General features: G+C 42.3%; 1 pseudogene; it reads right to left on the bottom strand.

Annotated features, from left to right (window-relative positions):
• LOC145416065 (uncharacterized) overlaps window positions 1–11630 on the bottom strand; it is a 120970-nt pseudogene extending 109340 nt beyond the window's left edge.
• Window positions 11631–13003: the final 1373 nt, after the last annotated feature.

Raw genomic sequence — 13003 nt, 5'->3', positions numbered from 1 at the left:
CCACCCTGTTCATCACTCACTAGTACTTCTGATATCTCTCTTACTTTCTATATAATAATTCTTCCATATACCTTCCCTACCACACTCAGTAAGCTTATGCCACGATAATTCTTGCACTCACTTCGTTCACCTTTATTTTTGTACAGGGATACAATCTCAGCCTTTTTCCACGCTGCAGGCACAGTTTCACTCATCCATGACATCTTACATATCTCCAACAAGCACTTCATTCCATTCTCTCCACTACATTTAAGCATCTCTGCATACACCTCATCAACCCCAGCTGCATTCCCAGTTTTCAGCCGCTTCACAGCACTCTTCACCTGTGCGCGTGCCACGTCTCCTGGCACTGCATTCCTTCTCTGCACACCCCCAAAACCAATCATGTTTATAGCTGCTCTGCTCTCTCTATCCCCATTCATCAGGCTTTCAAAATATTCTTTCCATCTGGTCCTTACTTCATCTTCATGGGTTAATAATCTACCACCTGCTTCATTCACACCATCCCATTTCTTTTCACTTTCACTCCTACATTTCCGCACCTCTTTCCAGAATAATTTTCTATTTTCAGAGTAGTTCGCATTCATCTTTCTTCCTAGATCCTCCTTTACCTCCTTCTTTTTCCTCTTCACTAGTCTCTTTACTTGCTTCTTGCTCTCAACATATTCAGTTCTTATTTCAACTGAACCCCTATCCTGTAACCACTTTAGCCACTTCTTCTTTTCCTCCACAGCTCTCTTTACCTCCTCATCCCACCATGCCGTAACTTTCTTCTTTGTTGTTACTCTTGCCACACCGCACACCGCTTTAGCATTCCTAACTAAGCAATCCCTATATGCATTCCACAGTCTGTCCAGATCCATTTCAATCCAATTCAGTAATTCTAAGTCGTTCTCTACTTTTGTCCTGTAATCATCAGCCATTTCTTTGATCCTCAGCTTCTCAACTTTCAGTCTTTCTCCCTGACTGCTTCTCTCTCTCCTGATCCACCTCACTCCTTTCAGCTTGATCTTGCATATCACAATCATATGATCTGACAGACCTCCACATCGTCCTCTCACAGCCCTCGTATCAGCAACCATTCCCATCATCGACCTCTCTACGAGCATGTAATCAATCAGGCTTCTTTCAGCACGATCCTCGTTCCCTCCATACCATGTATATTTATGTGCATTTCTGTGTTTGAAATACGAGTTACAAATGCACAACCTCCTCTCCTGACACATATCCTTTAGTTTTTTCTTATTATCATTTTCTCCTGGTACTCCATAGCAACCCATTATGTCATCCTCAGGACCAGTGCCTACTCTTCCATTCAAATCCCCCATCACAATCATTTTATAGCTCCTGGGCATTTCTCCCACTACTTCACCCAGCTCATCCCAAAACCTGTCTTTCTCTCTGTCACTCCTATCCTCACATGGTGCATACGCTACAATGAGTGCCACTTTCACCTTCTCAAACTTGAACTTGACATACATACACCTCGAGCTGACACATTTGTAGTCTCTCATTCAACTCTGCCACACTTCATTCATCAACAAGGCAACTCCTTCCTTGCATCTTCCTCGCCCAGTCATTGCCGATCTTACACATTTCACACGCTCCCACTCCTCCACTTCACACCCTTTCATCTTCGTTTCACACAATGCCATCACGGCATATCCCGCACTCTTAAACACATTCACCACTTCCACCCTCTTGCTCTCCTCATTCACACCTCTCACATTCCACATGGCCAAGCGAGTCTGCCCATTTGGTTGGGGCCCTGGGCAGGTATTGGGCCCTCCGAGGCTCGCTGAAACGACTGCCATGATTAAGTGGTTTTAGATAGGGGAATCTGGGGGACACTTAACCCTGCCAGAAACCCCAGTTATGTGGTTACCACCCAGCGTGGTAAATGGTTTCCTAGGTACAGGAAACCATTTGGCTTGTCACTCAGCATAGAGATCATATGGCACCTCTACATTGAGTGAGTGGATAATGGGCACCTCCACCTACCACGTAGAGAAAACCACACTTCCAATGATCACACAAACTCCTACAAATTCATAAACACACTCAAAAAAACACATGGGTTTATAGGGATGTAATTATTCATGGAAACACAAACACCAGTGCAATAAAAAATAAAACACATCCAATGACTATCTATCTATCTATCTATTGCCAGACGCCTCATTCCCGCAAGAGGTGGCCAGAAACAAATCGCCTCCATGTTGCCCTCTCCCCTGCCATTTCACTGCACTGCTCCCAGCTCACACTCCTCTTTCTCCTATACCTCTCCATGCCATCCCTCCATCTCATCCTTGGCCTCCTCCTCCCTCTCCCCTTCTCCACCTCACTCACATACACTCTCCTCTTCAGTCTCCCTCTCTCCACCCTCTTCACATGGCCAAACCATCTCGATGTGTTTCTCCTAACGCTTCCTATCAGATCCACGTTCATACCACAACGCTCTTCACATCCTCGTTTGCCAGTCAGTCTCTCCATGTGACTTCACAGGCTCCTCTACTATAACTCATTTCCACTGCCCTCACTCTTGACTTCCGTCCCTCCAACAACGTCCAAGCTTCACTTCCGTACCTTGGAGATGGTATTACAGTACTGTCATGTAGTAACTTTTTCACTTCCATGCTCACTTCCCTGTTTCTTATCACTGCTTTCAAGGAACCAGCAACCTTTCTTCCTTGTTGTATCCTTTCAAGCACTTCACCCTCCAAACTTCAATCCATACTCATCACACTACCCACGTGCTTAAACGCACTCACATTTTCCATTTCCTCCTCATCCAACCTCACTGTACATTCACTGACTTCACTTCTCTCGACGACCATAACTTTACTCTTATCTATATTCTCCTTTAGATTCTGTTTCTTACACACTCTCCCATCCTCATCCATCAAGCCTTGCAGCTCCCCTTCGTCTTCACTTAACAACAGAGAGAGAGAGAGAGAGAGAGAGAGAGAGAGAGTAAAAACGATATAACTATATACACTGCATAAAACAGCAAAAGAAACTTCCACATATCAGTTACTAATACTTTTAGATTATCCTGCCACCAGGAGAGTTGCCACCACTAATAAGGGTGAGTCATCCGACACTGCTGAACCAATACATATTATCTTGAACTTAGCGAGAGTGTATGTGTTTGAGGGGTTGGTAGGTGGGTGTAGGTGTGAAAAAAAAAATAATAATAATTTTGATCCAATTTGGATCAGACTTACTGGAAGGGCTGTGGGTCTTTGCAGAATTTGGCCTATTATTTTGTAAAACAGCAGGTCAAAGGCCAAGATCACATGGCAAGGTCAAGGACTAGACTGTAGAACCAGTCGAGCAGGGCAGTACTCCCAAGGTGAATGGAAAGCTGATGACAGGGAGAGCTGGAGCTCCCGTTTCATCAGCCCTTGGGACTAGGTCCCGACCATCCCCCTTTGCTGAACTTTTTCAGTGTCTCAGTAACACAGAGAGTAGGCCAGAATGCTCTCCAATACAAGTTTCTCTAACTATCAACACCAAACTACATGCACAGTACACACCACACTTCCTTTTCCAAAATTTAAAAAAAAAAAAAAAAATCATGGCAGCAAAACACGTGGCCTCGGAGTCCCGGGGGGGGGGGCATAAGTGCCCCTACCTTCCGCCCCTCTCCCGGTGACGACTCGAGATGCTTGGAACCACTGTCTGACTCTCTTCTTCTTCATTTTTGAAACAATCGCAGCCTTTCCTCTAACTTTCACTCTGTTGAGCACCACCTCTCCTTCTCTAAACGTCACCTTCTCTTCCCTACTGACACTCAGCTGTCTGAGGCAACTGACAGCAAACCCTATTCTGTATCCTCCTACTTTCTCTAAACTCATTTCAAAGCCAAAGGTGGCTGTTGTGTATATATACGCAACAATTTATCTTGCTCTTGTTTTCCTGAACTTGATTCTTCTGAATTCTCTACACTCAGGCTTCGGCTTTCCTGTCATTCTCCGACCAAATACATCTGTGCTGTTTACTTATCTCCTAATTCTACTGACTATCAAAAATTCTTTGACTGTCATACTTCTATGACGGAACGCATTCTATCCATTTCTCCTTTCTCTGAAATTTCCATTCTTGGAGATTTCAATGTTCACCACCACCTTTGGCTCTCCTCTCCTTTCACTGATCCACCTGGTGAACAAGCCTACACCTTTTCTATCCTTAATGACATAGAGCAGCTTGTACAGCACCCTACCCATACCCCTGACTGCCTTGGAGAGAGCTCCAACATACTTGACCTCTTCCTTACAACTAATCCTTCTGCTTACACTGTTAATCTTTTCTCGCCGTTGGGCTCCTCCGATCACAACCTTATGACCTTAACCTGTCCTATCGTTCCGGTACAGCCTGCAGACCCTCCAAAGAAACGTCGTCTGTGGCACTTTGGACCTGCGGATTGGGAGGCCCTCGGGCAGTACTTCTTTGATTTTCCCTGGAATGATTATTGCTTCCATGGCCGGGAGCCATCTGGGTGTGCCTTGTGCATTACGGAGGTTATTCTCTCGGGCATGGAAGCATACATTCCTTTCTTATATCCTTTGACTATTGCAAAAAAGCCTTGGTTTAATCACGCTTGTACTAATGCTGTCCACAACAAGGAGAGGGCCTATAAAAGATACCGGCGCCAACCCACCTCTGAATCACATCTTTTTTATGTTTCTGCCCAGAATTGTGCTAAGTCTTCTTCTTCACTCTGCTTTCTCCTCCAATTCCACCTTAGACAATTCCAGTGCTGTTCCTCCATCACTTCCCCCCTCTGACTTCCTCATGGCTGACATTAAAATTTCTTTATCTGATGAATTTTCTGCCATCACTTGGCTCAATACTAATAAGGCATATGGGCTTGATGGAGTCTCTCCTGTTGTTCTCAAGAACTGTGCTTCTGTGCTTCACCCTGCCTAGGCAAATTCTTTCGCCTTTGTCTATCAACTTGTACCTTTCCTTCTTGCTGGAAGTTTGCTCTCATTCAGCCAGTCCCAAAGAAGGGTGACTGTTACCAACCCTCTAACTATCGTCCAATTGCATTAACATACATGTATCTCAAAAGTTATCAAGTCAATTCTTAATAGAAAAATTTCAAAGCATCTTTCCTATCACAAGCTTCTTTCTGATCGTCAGTATGGGTTCCATCAGGGACGCTCCACTGGCGATCTTCTCACCTACCTTTCAGACTCCTGGTCATCCTCCTTTCGGGACTTTGGCGATAGCTTTGCCATTGCACTTGACATCTCAAGGCTTTCGATCGAGTCTGGCATAAATCTTTAATATCCAAACTGCCCTCTTACGGTTTCTATCCTTCTATCTCTGGCTTCATCGCTAGCTTCCTTTCTGGTCGTTCTATAGCCGCTGTTGTAGACGACCATCGTTCTTCTCCTAGATCTATTAACAGTGGTGTTCCTCAGGGCTCTGTCCCATCACCAACTCTCTTCCTTTTATTCATCAGTGACCTTCTAAGCTGTACATCAAACCATATCCACTCATACGCTGATGACTCCACCCTTCACCTTTCCATTCGGTTCCCGCAACATCCATCTCAGCAGTTACTTCAACAAATAAAGGATGAGGCTATGGCACACCTAATGTCTGACTTGGCTCGTATCTCTGACTGGGGTAAAAATAATCTGGTTGTTTTTAATGCATCAGAGACTCAGTTTTTACACCTATCAACCCGACAAAATCTTCCACAGGAGTACCTACTACTATTTAATAATATTCAGCTTATTCCTGCATCATCCTTGAACATGCTTGGGGTTTCTTTTACTCGGGACTTATCTTGGAAATATCATATTACATCTCTTGTAAAATCTGCTTCCAAGAGTTTAGGTGTGCTAAGCCAACTCCGTTCCTTCTTTACCCCTGCACAATTGTTGACTTCATACAGGGGTTTTATCCGTCCCTGTGTGGAGTACAACTCTCATGTGTGGGGAGGCTCTCCACATACAGCTGTTCTTAATAGGGTGGAGTCAAAGGCTTTTCGTCTCATTAACTCTTCTCCTCTTACTGACTCCCTTCAACCTCAGACTCTTCGCCGCACTATTGCAGCTATATCTCTTTTTCCATCGCCACTTTAATCGTCACTGCTCCTCTAAACTGTCCGCATGCATTCCTCCACCTCTACGACGGGCGCGCAGCACCCATCTAGCGGCAAACTCTCATCCATTTTCTCTCCAACTCTCTAATGCAAGAGTTAACTGTTACTCCCAGTCCTTCATTTATGCAACAGATCAACTCTGGAAATGTCTCCCTTTGTCTGTATATCCTACTTCCTACGATATCCAGTCTTTCAAATGCAGTGTGTTCAGGCGTCTTGAAATTATCGAATCTTGAATTTGGCTCTCTCTTGTACTTTGTTTTTCTCTTGGAAGGAACAATTTTGCGGGCTCGCGGTCTTTGGTTCCTTCTTCCTCGCATAAAAAAAAAAAAAAACTTCGTTTTCATCCAGTTTAAGTCAAACTTGGTGAATTGGTTGATGGTAAAGCAATGGTAAATGGCTGGACTTTAAGAAAGTTCAAAGGTCAAGATCATTACGCAAAGTCATAAGGCGAGGGCATGGGTGTAGGAAAGTATGTTCGTGTGTAGAGGGACTTTAGTTTGATTAACTTCGATAGATCTTTCACAGTTACTTTCCAATTCAGTCTCCTAGTTCCGTGTGACACTTCTTTGCAGCGTTTTATATTACTGGCTACACACACAGCTCTAGTATATCCACAGTGGGGAAATGTTAGTGAAGAGAAGGTGCTGGGAATAAAACGAAGCGTGGATTATATACAAAATGGCTTCAAGCAGGATTACACGTAGGGATTTTATACTGGTAAAATATCTGAACTTTAAAGCCAAAGAAGATGGAATCAGGCACCTTTCAACAACTTCGTAAATAATTATCTTCTTTGCTTAACTGTTTACTCTAGCACCTAACCCCTAATTAAAGATTTTCTTTTCGTTTTGTGACAGAGGGCTAATGCAAAGTTGCAACCAGTTTCCTACCAAGGAAATACTCTGATAGAAATTCGTCAGTGACAAGCTAGGCTTCAGACAGAGAAAGTATTGTTATAACAGAAACTCTTAATCAAGGTGATTCTTGTGATAAGAAGGGTTTACGTAACTACAGTCTGGGAGAGATTATGCTTGACGTGGACTGGACATCTTCTACAGGGGTGAGTATAAACATTACTACAAGGAATAATACGTTTTCTGCACTTAGTTTTTTCTTCACTCAGGTTTAATTTTCTATACAGTAATCCCCCGCCAACCACGGGGTTCACTAACCGCGGAACTCATTTATACACGGTAGCATGTTTGTATTTCAAATCACGTACCGCGGGGTCCCTGGTTCATGTACACTCGGTTTGCAATGGTTGCCACCGGGCGGCAGCACCGTTCTTCAATGCAAGCAGCTTTCCCGCCTTCCAGTTCAGTGTGTGTTGTTACTGGGAGCAGACTCAGCAGGTGTGCTGTTACATTATTACTCTTGTCCTGTTTTCACAACGGGCCCAAAACGTAAAGTCTAGTGAGGACGAGGATGATGACGAGGACGACAGCGAGGAGGGTAACAAAATGAGGTAAACATACATTCTAACCATCTAACCAAACCATTCTTCCTGACAGTCTGAATATATCTGGGGTGGTAAATAAACGTTTCTTGTTAAGTTTGCTTCCCCATTGTTTTTAGCTATTCTCCTGTGGCAACTCTTTGATTCGTCAGCGTAATGGCGGAAGGAACTGTCTTAACTTGAGTATTTAACTAAATCTAGCCAATCGTAGCTTAAGTGTACCAAATAATTTGACCTAACTAACCTAATCTAACCTCAAGTTGGGAAATTAGGAAATGAAATCCACTTTTAGGTATGTTAAATTTCTTCCATTGCACCAAACAGTCGTAGATATGGCTAAAGGAACATGATGATAATAACAGGGGAGTAATTTTTCAGCAGGAAAAATGTAATTTACCACCCTCAAAACAGAAAAATACAGAAAACAATCTGGAGGATTATGAATAGAACTGGTAAGGTCTTCTGCTGCTTAAAGTAAAGCGTACATTTATCGAAAATGACTCTTGCTAACTTTAGGAAAGGGATGCTCATGACCAAGACCAACAGTCTTGCTGACTTCTTCATTGACATAGATCCCTTCATCGAATGGAGTCTAAAATTCAAGCATTTATTGGACTCTTTATTTGGTCCAGACAACAGGTGCAGAAAGATATCCAGAATAAAATGAAGCAACAATTTATCCTGTGTTTCTTCAAGCCATCATCCTGGTCAGCTTTCAGTGGTCCCCAGCCTTCTAGTCAGGGGGTCGATTCAGAATAATGCTTCAAATATGACTTTTGCATGCTTGGGTAGAAGCTGACAATATATATATATATATATATATATATATATATATATATATATATATAATAATTTGGTTTTACGCCAGGTATCCCCGAAGGGCTAAGGCGTTGCCCCTGGGTAGAGGACTTTTGGACTGGAGCGTGTAGCATTTTATGACCGGGTGCCCTTCCTGATGTCTACCAATGACCCTTGGGTGGATTCGATCCGCCGACCCTTCGGTCAGAGCGGAGCGCTCTAACCCACTGAGCCACGGCTGCTACAAAAAAATAAAACAGAACCATATATCCCCTTCACTACGAGAGATGTTTCAGGAGCTTAATATAATATAGTGGCAGCATAAATAGCGAAGTAATATTACCATTTTAGCGAAGGATTGGAATCTATCTATCTATCTATTGCCAGACGCCTCAATCCCGTTCGGGGTGGCCAGAAACAAATCGCCTCCACGTCGCCCTGTCCCCCGCCATTTCACTCCCCTCCTCCCAACTCAACCCCCTGCTCCCAACTCTCATATACCTCTCCACCCCATCCCTCCATCTCATCCTTGGATACTTTTTTTTTTTTCCTTCACTACCGTAACGTTCTTTTAATATTCTCGTTGCCACCAGACGATTTTGTTGGTAAATCTAAAGTAGAAAACGGAAGTAGAGTCTGTTTCTACTCCCCAACTGACAAACGTTGCCCTGAAGTTGAGGAAAAACGTTGGGTGTGGCAAGAATTAAAAAAGAAAAAAAAATGGATTCGTGTAGTTCCTTCGGTCAGAGAGGCCCTTCTTGTGCCGAAGTAATCGTCTTGAATGGGATATATATATATATATATATATATATATATATATATATATATATATATATATATATATATATATATATATATATATATATATATATATATATATGTTAAAAGAGACCCATAGAAGATGTTCTACGGTGGTTGTCATGTTGATTTTTTTTTTTTTTTGATTGGTAAGCCACTGAATATTCAAATACTCGATCCGTGCTGTGGTCAAATGGTCCAATATTACATATATGCACGTGCTTTTTTTTCATTTTTGAAGTTTTGTTTTATTCTATATTAAAGGACACAAATAAAAGATCAGTTTAAAAAAAAAAAAAAGTCATTTTGAATATTACTGCAATATTTTTGTAAACATCACTGTAAAAGATACATTTCAGACAGCTTCATAAAGAGCGTTGTCGACATAAACATGTTTACTCTGTTTTGTTTTGAGTATGCATTAGCTTAGTGCAAAACATGCATCACACCAAAAGAGAAAATATAGGTCGAAGACACGACTTTGAAAATATTAACATTCAGAACACTGTCATGCTAAATAGGCTGAAACAATACAAATGGAAATAATGTGACGACACTCAGAACTGATGTAGTTAACTATACCTGAGCATTATCTTACCAGTAATGGAAGCATTCTATGTAATCAGTAAACAAAAAGCATCTCTGCAGTCTTTTGTATGGCCAAAACTGAAGACAAAAATAATAAAATGCAATAAGCACTTGGGAACACCAGATGCTGTTGGCATCCCTACGTGTCAAGTGGGGTTGGTGGAGGATTAGTGCCCCTCCCTGTAAAACAATTAACTCTAAGCCATTGGCCACCCCGTCTGGGATACATGGCGTCTGGCAATGATGATGATGATGACAATATACTGTACGTATAGCATAACGGCTCTGTGAGTTTCACATCAACTTCGGGGCTCTAATCCTGATCAAGGTCTATTTTTACATTGTCATATGAGTTCTTGCACCAAGCTGCACGGGCACATCCACATATCCCAGTGCAATACATTCCTTTTCTGCGTCAAAGACAATACAGTACATTCTAGTACACCAGTTTCCATTTTCCTTGCATCCACAGACTGTCATCCCCAAGCATTTGGCTGATACTGGTTCCTTGGTTAAAAGCTGTGAAACCAGCGTGCCATCCACTATTTGCCAACAACAATTGATCAAAGCAGCTGCGGGTGGGTCACTAGAGACTGTTTCCAAACCTTTGTTTGATAGCCCTCATGATGTGCAGAGGCAAGGCATCCCTTATTGGTGGTAAAGTATCAACACTGGCTTTCAGTTTCCGAAAAACGGTACAGCGAACTTCATGGATTGAGTTGCTGGTTGATTTTGGGTCATTCAGTTTGCATACAAACTGTTCTGCCAAGGACAGAGTAGCTGAACTTGGTACTTCATCCTCATCAAAGCTGTGAAGAAAGTGAAGGCACTGCTTGAACACTTTCCATGCAGTCCTTTTTCCTATTCCGTTGAACTGGCTGGTAGTGTCGCATCATTTGATAGCATGAAATGCCAACAGACCATTATGCATCTCATTTGGTATTTTGATACCATGAACTTTGATGTAGCGTGGGTTCTTGGCTGTTCCCGCTTTCATCCAAATTTCATGTCTCAGCTGGTGTGCAGTCACAAGCAGTAAAACCAGCACATCTGTGTCCCAGCATTGAATGATGAGCCTCTGATACTCTTGGGCTGTTGCATCAGATGAATGTAGAAGTATGCGGGTATCAGCTTCTTCATATGCAGCCCAGTAGTGCTACGTTTAGCTCTTGTTCCACTCTGTGGAATTCTGTTGGTACTGATCAAACACTAGATCCACTCCTGTTATGTACCCATGCAGATTAGTTGTCACTCTCTGAATGAACTCATCAGTGTAATCCCCAAACATTTATGCGTTTTGAGGTTTTCCCATTGCTTTTACTAAGGCCATTCCATCAATGATAGTGCATGTTCTCACACTGGATGGAGTGAGCTCTGTCTTCTTTCTACCAGCTTGTAGTAAGGTGGCCAAGTCAGCTTAGTTGGTAAGTCTAAGCGCCGAATCTGTTGTGGCAAGCGACAGGGGGACTACACACAGTTCCTTTTGGAGAAGCTCATCCACGTTGACCTCTCTGCCACTCTTGATGGATACAATATGATACGGCGGAAAATATCCCTGTCAGGCTTCATGCACTTGGCTTTGAGTTTTTCAGGCTTAGAAACTTCGATGTAGAGGCTTGAGAATGTTTCCAGTTTTCTCTTGGTGAGGCTGTAATAGAAGTCTGCTTTCCTTATGGCCAGTCAATTTTCTACAAACTCGGTGATCATTCGCCTGCCAAATTCTGTAGCATTTGCAAGGTCATTCCGGATGTCATCTGAGGCAACATCACCAGTTGTCAGAGACACTAGATCACAAGTATGCTCCTGTTGGAAGACGAGATATCTCTGGAACTGGTCTACGAGTTGAATAACATCATTATGATGCATTTTGAGTTTTGATGGAATACAGTTTTTGTGGGAGTTTTTATCATCATCATGTGTCAGGCCAACCAGTGATCTGGTATCCTTTGATAAGGATGCTCGCTCATTACAAGTGAAGGATCAGCAATTTCTAGCTGTCTCATTTCTAATGATGCCTATCAATCTTCCAGCAAGCTTTCCAGTTTTATTGACGTCCTCAAAGCGACGGTCAAAAGGCACCTCACTGAAGCTGTGTCTGGTCTCTTTGGCCACAAAATCAACATCTGGAAAGCCCTGGTAAACCTGTGGTTCTGTCTGTGCCAGATGTTCCATGTCTGCCATGAATCCAGCACCCGATCTTGAATAATGGGTGTGATCATAAGTAGCGATCCAGGGCACCATGAAAAGGAATATTTATCAGCACTCTAACCAGCACCAACTTCTATTAGCATTAGTTGATTTCATCAGTAAATGAGATCATACTAGCACATGAGATGCATAGTACTGCAAATTTGCTCAAAATTACAGCAGCAAAATTTAAATGAATTTGGCAGTTGTGAAAAAAAGACCGATTTTACCAGTCTTAAGTATGCAATGTTAAAATAACCCAAAAATAATTTCCTGAGATGTCAATTGGCTAGAACACATGTAAATGGGTTAAGTACTATACTGGTTAGGTTGTCGGCTTTTACCCAGAGGCGTTATTAATTTGTAATATCAGTTTTGACCTGAATATTCCACCAGCACGGCACTTTAGCCAGCTGATGGCCCTCGTATTTCTAAAGCTGTATAATAAATCATTTCCAACCATGCTTTTGCTTGTTTGTGATTACATTCGCTACAGTGCAATATTATGCAAGATAGACCAGAAAAACAGTATTTTTTTCATATTAAATCCCGTTTACCTTCGACGAAGGTTTCCCTAACTCTGTTTTCCATATATAAAGTTGACTTCACCATCCACGGTTTTCCCAACCAAGGTGGTTTTCAAGAACCTAACCCCCGTGGTTGTCGAGGGAGTACTGTACTTAGTTTCGTTTCCTGCACTTTGTTTCGTTTTCTGTATATACTTAGTTTCGTTTTCTGCACTTATTTTCGTTTTCTATACCTTGTTCGTTTTCTTCACGTAGTTTCGTTTTCGCTTCGGTTTCTGGACTTAGTTTCGATTTCCGGACTTAGTTTCGTTTTCTGCATTTAGCTTCGTTTTCTGCACTCATTTTCGTTGGAGTTACATGTACCTACCAGAGGTTTGATCCAATAAGTCAGATTTTATTTGTTTTGGACCAAACTTGGTGGAAGGGCTGAAGGTCGAGTAAGGATGATGTTATTTTAAGAATGGGACAAAGGCCAAAGTCAACCCAAACAGCTTTTATCTACTTTGACTAAACTAGTGAAAGTGT

This window comes from Coenobita brevimanus, chromosome 104 (genome assembly GCF_032717465.1).
Source record: "Coenobita brevimanus isolate Jiangsu-jjx chromosome 104, ASM3271746v2, whole genome shotgun sequence".
Lineage (NCBI taxonomy): Eukaryota > Metazoa > Arthropoda > Malacostraca > Decapoda > Coenobitidae > Coenobita > Coenobita brevimanus.
The sequence above is the reverse complement of the archived record's forward strand: the minus strand, read 5'-3'. Positions and strand labels throughout refer to the sequence as shown.